The sequence below is a fragment of the Lagopus muta genome, chromosome 4 (assembly GCF_023343835.1).
Source record: "Lagopus muta isolate bLagMut1 chromosome 4, bLagMut1 primary, whole genome shotgun sequence".
NCBI lineage: Eukaryota > Metazoa > Chordata > Aves > Galliformes > Phasianidae > Lagopus > Lagopus muta.
Genome location: NC_064436.1, coordinates 49,003,180 through 49,019,261, shown reverse-complemented (window position 1 = coordinate 49,019,261; position 16,082 = coordinate 49,003,180). Strand labels below are relative to the sequence as shown.

Genomic DNA, 16,082 nt, shown 5'->3' with positions numbered 1-16,082 from the left:
AAGATCTAAAAAAAGGTTCACTCTGCTGCTAGGGTAGAGACAGTGTTCTGTACACAAGAGGAGATTTCTCTTTCTAGAGAGAACCTACATAGGGAAATAACCCAGAAGAATGCAACGGGGGACAGAGGGAATAGGATGAACCTGGATAGTATATTTAATTCCTGGTGCTGGATTAAAAAAAAGTACCAGATCTGGCAGAAACAAGGAGGCAAGGTAATGTCATACAAGGTGTAGAGGAAAAGGAGGAAAAAAAAGGAAAAAAAAAAAGTTACCCACCAGCAGTGTAGCTATAAAACTAATTTTCCTCCCACTCAAAGCCATTTGACTAAAAGGATGTCCCTCAGTCTTTGAGAACTCCTTTCCCAGAAAACCTTCTGCAGCAATACCCACTCATCCTCTCTCCCTTTCAATTATAATTGAAGCAATTCAGTTGAAGCTCTTATTTCTGCAGCGCTCAGAACCAAACTGGCTTACAAAATTGCAGGCACTTCTTAAAAGCAAGTGCTGCAAAGCTCAGTAATTGCACTTAAAACTCTAATTTATAATAATTTAAAAAAATAAAACAATACAGAAAACAATAGCATTGTTCCTCTGAAAGCAACAGAATTCCAATTCCTCATTCATCATCACATTAAATCAGTTTTGCGTACATGGACACAGATCACAAGTTTTGCAAGCAGACCATGCACTGACATCTCTGCTTTCATTTAAGTCCCCAGCTTCTGACTTCAAACTTTCATTTTTATTCTCCAATCTTCAGCTTAACATTTCTGCACTATTTTGTCAATCTCACTTTCTTTGAAGAAAGGAACTGGCAGAGCCCCCAACCTAAAAAATAGATGATCTCAGATAACTGTAGAAGAGACATGAAAATAAATAACAAATTTAATAAATATTAAATGATAAATTCCTTTATTGTGACGAGAGAAAGAAAAATAGCCAATAGCCACACCATGTTCAAGCCTTTAAAAAAAAAAAAAAAAACCTATAATATCAGTTTACAGCTGAAATAATCCTGAACATAATTAAGCATATTTCAAGTTACAGTCAAACTAGTGCTAGACTATTACTATTTAACAACATCGCATCTAAATTCAACTTCCTTTATCCTGCTAGGCCTTAGTAAGAACGGCCTTCAATTCTGATGACTTAGTAGAGGAAAAGAAATGCAAGATCATATTAGCACAAATATAAGGAAAGAATTGCTTAGCTCAATTCTGCCATCTACTATTTTTGCAAGCTTTTAAAAACACAGCCAATAGGTTACTTGCTAGATATGCTGAGTTGGCTTTTTAAAATGCTGGACAAGAAATAAAATGAATATAATTGTAGATCAGTTAAAAAAAGACAGTTGAGTTCAGCTTCTTTCTCATCACAGAATTTGGGTAAAATTGCAACTGAAACAACTATTTCTCTTCTGGCAAAGTCAAAACATCATCAAATACACCCTGTCAAAAATGAAGCAGGTTCATTCCCCAGATGCTTTTGATCTCAGAAGGACATCAGGCACTGTAGCCGAGATCCATTCTATGCTATTCCTCCTCTGCTGTCCCTAGGACATGACTCGGACCCACATGGAGCAACCTTCCCCAATGAGGCACCTGAGCTGAGCACAGTACAAAAAGGCACTGCTGCCACATGCACCCTATAACACAGGGACAGTAACTGAGGAAGAAGAGTGGGCATCTTAAAACTGAATGTCTGCTAAAATGCCTTTCTATACCCTGCCACCAGTACTGCTGTGCAACGTTGGGGTTGCAAATACAAAACCCTACCCTGGGCTCTGGGCTTGCTCCATTTGCAAAGTTCTACATGAACCAACCAAGGTATGTCAATTCCTCAATGCCTATATTGCCTCTGCATCAAACTGCTGGGGCCCAGCTGGCCTGGTTGTCTCCACTGCCAGGGACAGTGGATGGAGCACCGAGGCTGACCATCCTGGCTGGAACAGCGCAGCCTAGGAACCAGGACAAATACCAGAGACATGTATTAACCTTGCCTCAGCCTCCAAAGTGTCCTAAAGCATCTGGAGCCATAAAACAGGATCAAAAGAGGAACAAGCCAGCTGGAAGGAAAAACAATGGAAAAATTATTGACACCCAGCACAGCCAAGATGAATGTTGAAACTTGCTGGAATCCTACTCAACCTTAAACCTTTACAGAGTAAAAACCATAAAAACATACAAAAAAATTAGTCATCTCTCATTCATCCTTATTACAATACCATCCTGCTCATTAGAAAGATGCCTGATTTTCTGGACACAGGACAAAGCCAGCAAAACTGGCAACATATGCAAAAGTCTCAGCACTCAGACAAGAAATTCCAACCATTTCATACAGCCAGAGCCAGAAGGGCAAGACAGCAAGAAGATAAAGAATTCAAGAAGGTGGCAATTCTCTCCCAGTCCAGAATTATCCCTTGTTTTCTCCGAACCTATACCAGGAAGTTAAGTAGCAATGGATGTGTCAGTGCCTAAAGAAGTGCTGCATGGAATCATCCAACCTAAGAACTGAACACAATGCAGACCTAGGGACTGTATTTTAGTTAGAGATGATTAGTAAAATTAATTTAGAAGATTCCAAGAACACAACAGCTTAGGAGTACCTCCACACTGCTTAGAGAGATGCTCGAAAGCCATATTAGCTCAGACTAACCAATTAGAATAGCCAGTTTGCCCATATGTCACACGGTGCAATTGCTTTTTGGATTCCCTCAGCAATGTGCTGATGTAGGGGCACAGCTCAGCGATCTGCCTCAGGAAATCTGGAAATTTCCATTTTGCTTTTTAGACTGAATTTCTAATTATCAGGAGGAAAAAAAAAATCCTCTACTTTGTAAAAATACGAGACATTTTTATTCCTGTTACAAAGCCAAAAACAACACCAGATGGAAACTCATTTAAAATTCTTACATGCTTAGCTGCCTTTCTACAAGGTTACTACCACCAGCCAGACAGCAACTGGAGAAAAAAAAAAAAAAAAAAAAAAGAGAGAGAGAAAGTAATTTGCATTATATGAGATGACTGGAAGCAGATGTAAACTGTTGAAATCAGTGACTGCTTTTAAAAATGCATTAATGTTTACTTTGAAAACAATGAAAAGTGACAAAAATGCCATGCTGCCACACACACAGGTAGACAGGCAGGATTTTCTCTTGCAGAAAATTGCCTTCCAGTACTTCTGAAGCAGAGGGGCTGGCAGGTCTCTAAAGGCGAAGGGAAAACCTGGAGCAGCTCTCCTCTCCTAAAAACTAATCTGAGTAGTGCCATGCCTCTTGCAGAGGCCAAAGTAACTCAAAACTCCAGTTCCCCTGCATTACAGCTTCTGTATACAATGAGTGATGTCAGAAAGCAAGACTGGGGAGAGTCTAAGAAGCACACAGACGAAGCAGAGCATTTCCAGACTTATGTTTGCCAGGTTTCTAGCTGTAACTTTAAACTGTTCTGCATGTCACTGGCTTCTATTTCCCACTGGAATTACAGAACAGCTCTGCAGGCGACAGAATCCATACAATCTTGAGTGCTTTGCAGCTCTATAAAGAGCATGAAGCAGCCTTTCCTGTCTCATTTATCATTGCCAATCTCAGCAACAAACTGATGTATAAATCAGTAGTGGAAAAGTTTTGACATATTGAGAATACTTTGCAAATAGTATTAATGCAACACTTTCACTGCACTTCTAGTCTGAATATGTGCAGTAGATATTAACTGATCAATTATTAAAGAGACCTGAACAATGGTATCACATTTTAAGAAGATGAGAGCTGTAAATGTGCTGCATTTACACTATTTGAAAAGCATTCTTTATTTAGATTTCTGTGGTAACTGGTAAGTAAAAGGACTGCAGTTTATAATTTGAACGTTTTCATTCCCCATGGTCCAAAACAGCAGAATCACTACAACTATTTTAAGTATGAAGAAAAGCAAAGCAAACAAATCACTGACTTGAATAGAGCTGAACCTCTACTGAGTAACTTCAGATGGAGTTCTCCAACACAACAACATAGTCATGTTATCTTGCTAAAAGTCAGTTATCTTGCTAAAAGAGACTCTGCCCAAGTACTAGAGCAAAGCAAATACCTTTTATTAGAACAGCTCCCCTGCAGCTTTTGCCTTCTGCAAACACTCTAGACCCGATACAAACAGCTCCAGCCACCACACCTACACCACACTGGTATTAATCAGCAAAAGAGCCACTAAAAGGGATGAGGAAGATGAATCTTATCTGCAAAAACATGTAATACCTCTGCTCTACAATATTCCAAAGCAGAGAAAAAAATGGAAAACGATGTCTATTTCCTTAAAAATCATGCACAGAAGTGAGTTTTATGTACGAAAATCACACATATTAATTCAGAAGTTTTAAGAGACTAAACAGTGAAGGAAAATTAACTTTCTCTTGGTTTTGCAGCTCTCCTGCAAAGGCTGAAGGGAATTTTAATGAAGCTATACACTTGTATTAACATTACAGAGTAAATGACAATACTGCTCAACTTCATAACATTCTTTTTCCCTGCACCTTCATATCTTATAGAGTTAATAAACTAAATCAAACACACACGCGCACACACACACACACCAATGTCTGTCTCCCAGGAGGATGCCAGCCCCAGCAGCTGGCAACAGCTTGTCTTTAGCCTCAAATATCACAGATTAACTTTCCAAATTGCAGACTGTTTCTCTCCCACTTTGCCCATTTAGTTGCTACAGATAGACAGAACACATTCTCTCTGGGAGCTCACAGGCAAGCCTGCAGCAAGCACTTCTGAGCAGGCCATTATTGCCCACTACATTCAGGCAAGCTTCTGGGAATTTTTTTTCCTCCTTAGCTAAGACTATTTTTATATAGGAGAAGGAAAACCCTCCCCCTTCCTGATGCAAGTTTTAGAATACATCCACAACTTCCAAGCGAAGCTACACAGGACTTTGAGAACTACCCAGGTCCAGTAAGAGTACTTGGTACCAGCTACAGTAAGAGTACCTCATAGTGAAACAATCCAAAATAGCTACAATTAAAGGAAAGAAAATGTGAAACTCATCATGTAGCAAGACCCCTGCGTTGCCATGTTCCTGATGCCCAGAAGTAAGACTGAGCAGAAGACAACCCAGGCATCCTTGCTGTGCCTACCTAGGAGTCATAGCTAAGGACTGCACTGTCTCAAAGTCATCTACTCCTGTGTTGGGTGGAAATATCTACCATGAGGCACAAACCTTCTGCCCCAAAAGTTTGATCAGCACGTAATCAGCCTGGATTCAGCAGTGGTTGCAGCAGGACAGGCAGTATTTCGCCTCCAGCCCCACAGCAAGCAATCTTCACATACTCACTACCACTACGAAATGGCAGGGAGGAGGCTGGGAAACCCAGACTCTATACCAAATATCCTTGAGTACCGAGAGCCAGAAGCTTTCAGTCATTGAGACGATTCACAGAGCCAATCAAAACAGCAGTGACAGACCTGGGAAGGTATTTACTAGCAAGGCCCCATCAATGGGGACCATTCTGCCTGGTTCCTCCAGAGGCCTGTAAGCACCAGCCATCCACTTCCTCTGCCAACCCCCACCCCCAAAATGGCAGCGCCTGAGCACAAAGGCACACTGTTTTCCTCACTGCTTTATGTCAAGAACATGAAATGCCATTGGGCAGCAGTCCAAAAAAATAAGGGAAAGAGAAAACACTTGGAAAGTTTCAGCAGGACTCGAGGGCCTGTGACTGAGCACTCAGTTTTGCTAAAATGCTTACTTCAGGCTAGTAAAGAATAACATTACACAGTAGTTGTTTTGTTTTTGTTTTAAATAAGAGCTTGTATTACAGTTTTGCTGTGCCTATCATATTCTACCTGTAGTTTATATTCCTCCTTTAGCGTCAGAAATCCAATTAATCTCAACATCACAGAAAGAAAACAAAATATTTCAACTTCCTACTCACCAACCAAACACAACTTAGGACTTTAAACAGGGAGACATCATGGACACCTTGAGACACACACCATCCATAGGTATGCTTTGCAAACAATATTGCAGTCACCTCTGTATTTCCAAACCAAGTCTTCTGGAATGTTCTTCACAGAACATCTCTGCTTCAAAATTTCTGTTCTTCCAAGAATGTGTTTTGCTGAAAGATCTACCGCTAACTTTTGAAAAGCACTCTACAAAGCTTTCAAATATTTCCCCCCTCTACCCTTGGACATGTTAAATCATGCCTGAAAGAATCACAAACCACAATTTAGGTGGGCACTCTGCTACATTCTCTCCAAAGTAATTCTGGGGCATCCCCTCCACTCCAAGTACTTCTGCCTCTGACTGCCAATTTAAAAGTGCACCTCCTGTACACTCCCACTGCTGCATGCTAATATTCTCAAGCAGCTGCAAACTTCAACACACAAGCATTTTTACGTATGTTGAGACAAACATGTCTAGGGAGGGACAGCCATTATATCCAGTTTGCAGATAAGGAAAAGACAGCAGTAGCAGACATGAAGAATTGAAATAAATATTCAGACATTAAAACAAACAAACAAACAAACAAACAGTAAAATGCCCAACAACTCATTCAATTTCAGCTGCAATAGTCCCAAAGACAACATTGTAGAGAAGTAATTTGGACAGAATAGGTGGCCACACAAGAACCTCATATCTTTGGGTTTTTTAATACAAACATGAAGGTTCAGTTTTGTGGATGCTCAGACTTAAAAGAATCCTCCAGAAAAGGATTAGCACCCTTCCCCATTAACAGATAAGGGAAATCATCCCCTGTATGTACCTGTCCACAACAGAACTCAGTTCAGCTACCGTTCCATCCAAGTATAAAATTTCTAACTCTGCAGTACACAGCAGCTGAATCTCCCAAAATCACAGCCACAGAAAGGCCACCAGCAGTACCAACACAACATGATCTCCCTGCATTTAGCCTTTCCTCTGGTCTCCACAGTTTCTGTCACTTACTGAAACAATCTCTTATCCTTCCCATCTTGAGAACTTCTTCCAGTCTGGTACTTTTCTCTTTAATACACAGCAATTATTACTGACAGAAATGCAGTCAGCTGAAAAGTGCGTAGTGAGCATCAAAAGCCTGCCTTCTTCCTTAACTTCTGTTTTAAATGTCTATATAAGAACTAATTCCCTTAAAGCAAATCACTTTGCACTTTTCAGTTAGCAGCATACTTCTGTCAGAGTTCTCATTTTGTTGGTCAGATTCTGCCAATATTCCTGCTTTTTAGCCATACAGTCCAACAATTTCATACATACACTGCTCTGTACTTGACCTAACACTTAATTAATGCCACTGTTACTTAGAGAATATAGAATATAGAAACCATATGGACATACTGAAAGTCCCTTCACAGTTCTTATGGTTCCACACACACACAAAAAAAAAAAGATGGAAAAATACCTCTAGCTTGCTGTTACAATGAAAGGAGAGTGCACGTACACACAATTCAGCTGTCCCAGCTAACAAACTGCAGGCTACTTTAAGAGAAAAGAGTAGAGCATGGTTTAATAAACCACAAAAAACCTAGGCTAAATCCTTCATAATAAAGAAAGAAAGAAAAGTGCCTGAACAAGGCTATTCATAAGAAACAGCACACCAGTGCTTTGCTCCATTGTTCTCCACAAAGGGTTTGGATTTTGAGGTTGTATATCACCACCCACAAAGTCTCCTGAGGAAAATGGAACTGAACACCACCAATGGTCCCTCTGTGCTTCTGTTGGCTTTAAAAACAAACAACACAAGCCAGCTGTAGGCAGTGCGAAGGTTCTATAGCTATAAATCTGCATAACAAATGTAGATTCCTCTAAAATCTGAGGTATTTTTAAAGCATTAGCATTCTGCTTTTATGAACGACTTCCACGAGCATCCATGAAGCACAATAAGCTAACCAGACAAACATCTATCCATTGCTACGACTAGAGTAATTCTGAAATGCAGCAACAGGTCCAGATCATCTGTCCCTGATCTGCAGGGAAACAAACTGGATTCAGGCACCTCCCAGAAGCATTTCATAAATTGTGTGCCCAGCTTCTTCAAGGCACAAGCAGGAACAGGATCTTCCTTGCTTCTCAGCACCAACCTGACAAGTCAGACTGTTTTGTACTATCAGATAAGAACCAGCTTTTGAAAGCGAAGAGTCTGACAGCTAATCAGAGGAAATTCACCCCAGGGAACTGAACGCTTTGCTTCTCCAGGAATCATGAAACACATCCAGTTGCTTCTAGCACAGACGTCCAATTAGGCAGCAACCCACACTGCTAACACTGCAGCCCAAATCTAGCAGCTTGCCTAAAAGGCATCACCACCACAAATGTCAGTATAATCTGGTTTACACTGCTGTTGAGTAATGCTTTAAGAGCACACTGCCATTATTTTTCTTTACATTACAAACTGCAGAGCATAAAAACACATGTCAAAGACATATCTTGAAAAAAGAAAGTAACATACTTTCTTCTAGACTGCTGATCATTGACAAAACTGAAGGGCTGGGAACACAGCATGGGTGTGCTGTCTGAATATTTTGTTCATCAGGTTACCACAAAAAATGCAAAAGGCCTCCAGAAAACCCCTACCTGGACTCAGCCAGAAACACATACCACAGAAGCACAGTTGTTCCACTAACAAAGCAGCCTTTGGGGTGGTTTTTATGCACTGATTAAGCTGTTAGAAGCATTCAAAGGTACCCCACCTATATGGGAATGCATTCCTCAGAGCCTGCAAAAACCATAAGTCCTGTCTTTCATTGAAGATCTCTGAAACTGTAACAGAGAACACATTGCTTCCTAACGTTTTACATACAATTGTCTGTATTTCTGTTCAGGAGACTTAGCTTCCTTCTCATGTTAACCTAAATTTGATGACTATATCAGCAGGTTTACCCCATTGAAACTCAAAATTTATAAAACAGTAGGGCTTACATACCTTCAGGTATTTAAGTGCTATAACATACTGGAGTCAAAACGTAAAGATAGTAAGGACTGAAAGCCTTAACAAGTGATTTTTCTTTCTTTCTTTTCTTTTTTATTTTTAAACTATAAAGCCTTTTCTTTTAAACAGTAAATGCAAAAGGAGAGCTAACGTCAGCTAATGTACAGGAGCACACTGATGTTGATTTTAGAACACAGACGTACACCCCCAGTGCAGCACTGGCCCAGACTGCTTAAGGCTGCTTGGAGCCACCCAATCTGCAGCACAGTGCTTCTAGCCTGAACTCAATTACATGGAACCAGCTCCGACCTCCTCTGCACCCATCGCACCGTTGTGTGCAACGCTGATAATCCTCCCACAATAACACAGAGTGGGTGGGCTGAGCAATGCAGGAAAATTCCAGCAACACGTATCTGAACAAGACAAAGTGATCTCAAGCAGCACGTGGAATCCTGCCCTGAAGTGTTTTAGTTGGGTAGGTGCTGGGTACTGGTTTAGCAAATAAAATCTGTAGAATCCTAGTTCTTCCTTCAGCGTACCAGCTTCATAAAATGAAACATTTCCTTTTGTGAGTCTGCTTGCAGGACTTCCTCTCATTCAGCATATGCTATTATAACAAAAATTGAAGTGCTGTTCTTTTTCAGACATCTCCACACCACCACCTACACTGCAACTCATCACCTAATGCTAAACATGTGAGGTGGCAAGATTTTCAAGCAAAGGAAAGAAATAATTACCCTGAGCGAGCACCACTCAACTGTACGCAGAGGATCACAGATAAAAGCCAGAATCAATCTGATGCAACGCATCACATTTTCAATGCTTCTAAAGTAATTGACATCGACTGTCCAAAGACAAGACAAATTAAATTAAGAAGAAAGTGGCTACTATCTTGGACAGCAACAGAAATAATGGATCCAATCAGAGTACTATATACAGAAACAAGTTAAAAGCTGGAAAATACTGGACCCACATGAATAGAATTATTGATTAACACTCAATCACCATTTGATCTCAGCATAGTGCTCACATGCTGCTTGATAAACTTCCCTGAAGTAACACACATGCCATTACCTGGGCTAATCTTCCAGCTGTTCCTCAAGTCAAGAAATTTTTTATAGAGAACGTCTTCTTTTGAATACCTCCTTTCTCTTACAAACTCAGCCTTTTCTCTGCACATGTAAGTGCTGAGATGTTAACATGCAGGCACAGAAACGCGTTTTTATTTAAACACAATGGCAGAAACCTGAAATTCTGACCAATATCATTAAAAAAAAAAGTGATTGTGCTGAAGGTGGTTTTTTGTTTTTCATTTGTTTACTTGTTCATAATAGTGCTATTTTTTTTTAAAACCTGCTGCAATGCTTTCTTGCTTTTGCATTTTGGCTAAAGAAGCAATACAAGAAAGGGTGTTTTTTTAACACTATTAACTTTAAGCCAAAACAGAAGCAGGAAACACAGGAAGTCTCACAGGAAAGCTAGCCAGTTTAATTTTATTGTTGGAAGCTACCCCAAATTTTCTATTAACATTTGAACAGAGAATAGTTATGAACCTTTGAAGATTAAAGTTCATACACACCAAAATCAGAGCTATACACAAACTGGTGCTTTTATTAAATCAGACTTTTGCCATCCTAACATCAAGTTCTATGGATTCTGCTGTGATATTTAATGAAACCACAGAGCCTTGGTTCCTCAGGATAGTGATTCTACATTTTGAGTTAAAAAATGCCATTGTCAATCATTAAAATTTAATATTGATATGCCCTCAGCACTCAAGAGTTTAACTACAATGCACAGAAATGCTCAGAAAGCTGTACTTTAAAGCATATACTTTTTGATCATGTAACTAAAACTACCGAAGCCCTACCCATCAGTTTTGGACCAGAGGATGGCAACCAGCAAATAAAGGCAATGCTCCACACCATGGAATGGACTGCACACTTTCATCTCTATTGCCCAGTGTTAACACCAAACAGTGACTTTAAAAAAAAAATAGAATATGCACACGTATATGAGAGGTAAACTAAAAATGGAAGGAAATAGAGTTCTCATGCCTGAGTCATCAGAGTTGGTGTATTTCTCGGCATGACGTTTGGTAAGGAAGTAAAAGGAAGTCTTGAGATTGGAATACACGCAAGTTTTCAGTGCTTCCAGAGCAATTGAGAAGCACTGGCCAAAGAAAAAAAGCCAATTAATTTTAGTTAAAATATTTTTTTCCCTAATTCTTGTCATCAAGGCAGGACCCTGCCTTCATTCTTTGAGCTACTGCAATGTTGCATTGCCTCCAACACTGCATTACTCATATGATTATCAGTGCAGATGTATTTTACAAGATGAATTCACAAAAGAACCCAAAGGAATTGGATTGCTCTGAGTGCCACCAAGAACTGTAACATGAGCCCAAACTTTTCTGGTCACCACATCTAATAACTCTGGTGAGCCACAACGCACCAACCATTTTTTAGAGCAGCTTTAACATTCGGTATTTCCTGAAGCATTTCGAACAAGGCACATTCTGTGCTGCCTGCTCAGTCAAGAGAGGATGGAAACAAGGACTGCCGTGTGTGTTTTCCCAAGGGATGATCAGTTAAGAGGGAAGGGCACACAAGAGATGGGCAAAGGTGAGAAAAATAAGGGCTTAATATGCATGGTAACTGAGTTGAGCAGCAGTCTCCCATACCCCTGTGCTACAGAATATTTCACAGATCAGTGAACTGAAAGCAAGGCTGTGAGGGGAGAGATGAAGGGTAGTAGCATCAGCAGATGACATGCTGATGTAAAGCAAGATCTGACAGGACTGTCAGGAGTTCTCGGAGAATTAAGTGATATAGATGGACAAGGAATATAACATCAATGAAATTCAGTATTACCAAATGTAAATTAATACACATGAAATGCTAACTTTTACATAAGTTATAAAACCTTACAGGATTTTTAATTAAACCATAAATTCTAGAAAGGGACATGGAATGGCTCAGCAAAAAAAAAAATTAAAATAAAAATCAATGCTCAAATATGCAGCCGTGGTTTTAAAACAGACAAAAAAACCCTACCACACAAAAGAAAACAGAACCACGAATTCCACACCCTTGCATGAACAGAACTGACACTATGAAGTTCTATGAATGAATGTTCTAATGAAGTTCTAATAAATGCCTTCTAAAAGACAATATGGCAAACTCATATAGAGTAATGTGGTGTGCAACCACTCCAAAAGATGCTACTAAACCCATTCTGGTTCCAGAAACAAGAAATATGTCTAGCTCTGGGAAAGGACCCAGAAAAATTATAGCCACAATCAGATACTTAAAATGCAAATTTTAACCAGAGATAATCTGTGAGATGGTGTTCATGCAGAACACAGCCTGTCAGAACCTCCAACATCCATGCATGTGGGAAGACAGTGCAACTTAAACAGCACCCAAGAGCTGCATAGAGAAACTGTTACCACTGAATGCTGTCTGATCACTGACTCACTTCTTACATAGCTCTAGAATTTGGATTTTTATGACATTTTGGTACACCTCCTATCTGGAGATTTGACAGACCATCTACTCAAACTGCAGAGTTCTCCCCCTCTTTTTGTTACTCCACAACAGAATCCCCTACGTAAATCACTAGAAGCTTAAATTGTTTTAAAAATTGAATATTAAGCCTTTGGGAATGTATGATTTCCTTACTAATTCTCTCAGTAGTGCACATCCTGCTAAAGACATCTCAACCTTTTCACCTCAGGAAGTACATATTTAAGGCATGTTTAGTGGGCGAAGATCTGTTTTCTCAGAGAACTAATGTCCTGGCTTGAAGCTTATATAGATCAATACCCCATGGATTAAAGCACTTCACTGCTCTCTGGGAGGAGTCCACAAGAATTTCTTTCAAGCTGAAGAAAAATAAAACTCTAAGCCTTTTTCTGCCTTTCAGAATTAAAGAAAACATTATCAACTTTCAACACGGAAAAAAAAAAGTTCTCTCTGAAGGCCAAGATTTGCTGAAACCATCAAGATTTGTTACATTTCTCAAGTGAACTTTGTATCTTTGTGTTTCACCAAGCAGACCACTAAAGTCATTCAGCCTCCAGCCTTCAGCTTTCCGGATAGGAAAATTCTTACTTTTCCTTATATAGTATTAATGCTCATGACAAGTCCAAATATCTGCTCCTTTCACCTACAAGAGAACCAGTACTGTTGTCCAAATCGCTGCATTTTCAGGCTGCTCTCTTTTCCAGTGCATAATATCTTCCAGGTCATCAACATCCCATCTTCTTCACAGGATTTCCTTTTAAAAGCCCCTTTGGTTTGAGACATTGGCTTGGGAAAAGCATGTCCCTATCCATATTTTTTCACTACTAAAAAGCCAGACATTACCTCTTTACCAACAGAAAGATGATGACCAGGTTCCCTCTCCTTCCTGATACCAATTCCATTGAGATTAAACATTTAAACATGATGAAAGCCACTCCATACTTAGAAAAAAAACCCTCACTAATTCACCAAAACATGAAGACAATCCATAGGGAGGGATATAATATCAATCAATAAATAATTCACCAGTAATTATTTCAGTACAGACGCTAGAGAAGTTCAGTGCCAACAAGAATACTGTGTGCATATGTAAAATACCTTGCAATTTCCTTCTTTTCTACTTGTCCCTGCACAACAGTAAATTACCAGCACTCAATAGATCTGTGTGGTTGGAAGATGCAAGTGTCATCAGTAAAGAAGATGCAATTGAAAATCCTCCACTGTTTCCTCTCATCAGCTCCACTGCCTGCTGATCCTCTCCACAGTCACTTCTAGGCTGCATTAGATTTTGCTCCCTATCATAAGAACTCTTTAGACAACTGCTTGTAGTAAAAGATGGCTTGTTCAGATCTAAGTGTTTCCCAGGCCACTTAAAACTTACAAGACTGGAACAAAATAAAGATTTGACAGGAATAGTTTGTGTGTAAAAAGATCAATTCTTAAAAACAGCTACCTATACTCAAACATAAAATGGAGTTGCTTGTCTCGAATCTAAGATGAATGGACTGCTGATGAAAACAGTAATCCTTTCAGCTCAATTTCAATTCTTTCAGAACAGCCCTAGGCCTGTCCTCAGGATGCAGGTGCCAAGTGGACTTGTACAAACAAAACACAAAAAACAAAGAGCAGGCACTTGCAAAATGAGGATATGAAAGCACAATATAGTCCAAGCAGAAAATCTACCCATCAGCTCTAATGAAAGGCTATGCCTGCAAGAAGCAGGACAATGGGAAACCAAATGGGACATCAATAAGAAAAGAGGTATCTGATATCTATTCAACATTTCACTGCAGAAGAATCTTGGGAGAGGAAAAAAAAAAAAAAAAAAAGAAAGAAAAAAAAAAAAGGAAGAATGAAGAAAAGCACTAAAATTGAGAACATGAAATCCCATCCACCATAAGGACCCAAGACATCGGCAAATCCTCTCTACTGAGGTGCCAGGTTAGTCCTGTCCAGAAGCAAATGCAATTTGTTCTCTACATTACACCAGGGTGACCTTACACAACTGTTTTCGGCAGGTGCTAGGAGCCAGCATCCCCATTCAGATACAAGCCATGTTTGGAATCCGGCTTCCATCAGAGATTTATTAGATGTACTTTCATATACTAAACCAATTTGAAGGATACATTAAAAACAGAGGGCTCTTCCCTACTGCGATTGTATGCCTTAATCAAAACAAAACCAAAGTCTGGAGGAGGAGTTTCATTTATTAACCTCACTGCAATCATAATTGGATAGTCTAACTGCTCAGATTATTCCAGTGATTCAACTGCAGTGCAATACAAATAAAGATATCTGTACAAAGTGGACTGCAAAGAACTGAAAATTAAGACCTAATTAACTATACATTTATGCATCATTGCCCTCTAATAGAGTATGGAAAACTGAAGGCAACATGCTATTATACATCATGTGCTATTATTCACTTAAGTGTCTAAATTACAGAGTTTGGGAGACAGTAGTTACGAGCTTATTAAAAAGCCATTTAGTTCACCATATAATACACAGACTCTTTTAGAGACCGAAATAGGAAGCATAAAAGCAGCATGTGAATAGCAAGTCTCAATGAGAAATTATTCCTGCTGCCATAATGACAGATTTCCCCTCCAGAATTCTGTTTCCCCTATCACACTGAGCCACAGCAAGCACTACAGAAGCATTTCTGGAGTCTGATTCACACACTTCACATTTTTCTTCTTTAAAAACTTGAAGAAAAAGCTTACTGAGTGCAAACTGTGAGAGGTGTTCACAACTCCTCAGACAGCTGTACAAAACTGCTGATATAAACTAAATGAGGATGAAGTTAAAAGACCTAAAAATTCAGACTACACTTGGTTTTTCAGACCAGAAATTCTTGGGGCGTGAGAGTAAAAGAAACCTCTACATGGGTGAGAGCAGTGACACAGGTTGGGTTATTATAGAAGTAGAGAACATCCTTGGATGTGCAAATAGTTAGATGTGGGGATAAAAACAAATTTAATGTGTGCAGCGCACGCTACGGATGGCTTTGGCACAACTTGCTCAGACACAAACAAGATGCTGGGCAGCCATCAATCACATGGCCCTTAATGAATTCCTGATGATGCTTCACACTCAGCTATTGCCTTTGTATTTCTTTCTTATCCTTTTCACCTTGTGCCTAATTGATTACAAGCTCCACTAACACTGGAATTTGTTCAGCTTGACAGCACACGGGGTGAGAAAGGAGCACAGGAGATGGGTTGTGGCTGAGCAGTCAGTGCCAAGCTAGGCAACAGCACCCTGCCAATCCCACCATTAGCACAGAGCGAGGCCAGGGATCCATGCTGGAGTCTGATGGACACCCCAGACCCACGCACACTTCCACGGCCCTGCATGGACCAGACACTTCTAAATAAAACCTTTCCTGCCCTGCAAACACCTACTCCCAAAACATAAATTCAAGGTTTTACCTACTCAGCATTTCAGAAGCCATTTAATGTCAGAAATAGTTTTCTGAACACTCCCTTCCTTTTCCCTCAGAGGACTTCACAAAGCATTGGGAAGAGTGAAGAAAACGTCCTTTCAGAGTTTAAAGTATTTTAATAGGAATATATAATCAAAACAGGCTAAAATATTTAAAAGAATTCCTAAACTGTGTTTTTTTTCATGTGAAGGGAT

General features: G+C 39.7%; 1 protein-coding gene across 10 annotated transcripts in view; it reads right to left on the bottom strand.

The window, feature by feature from the left end:
• Positions 1-16,082, bottom strand: part of APBB2 (amyloid beta precursor protein binding family B member 2) — a 149,306-nt gene that overhangs the window by 118,659 nt on the left and 14,565 nt on the right. The window lies entirely within an intron of this gene.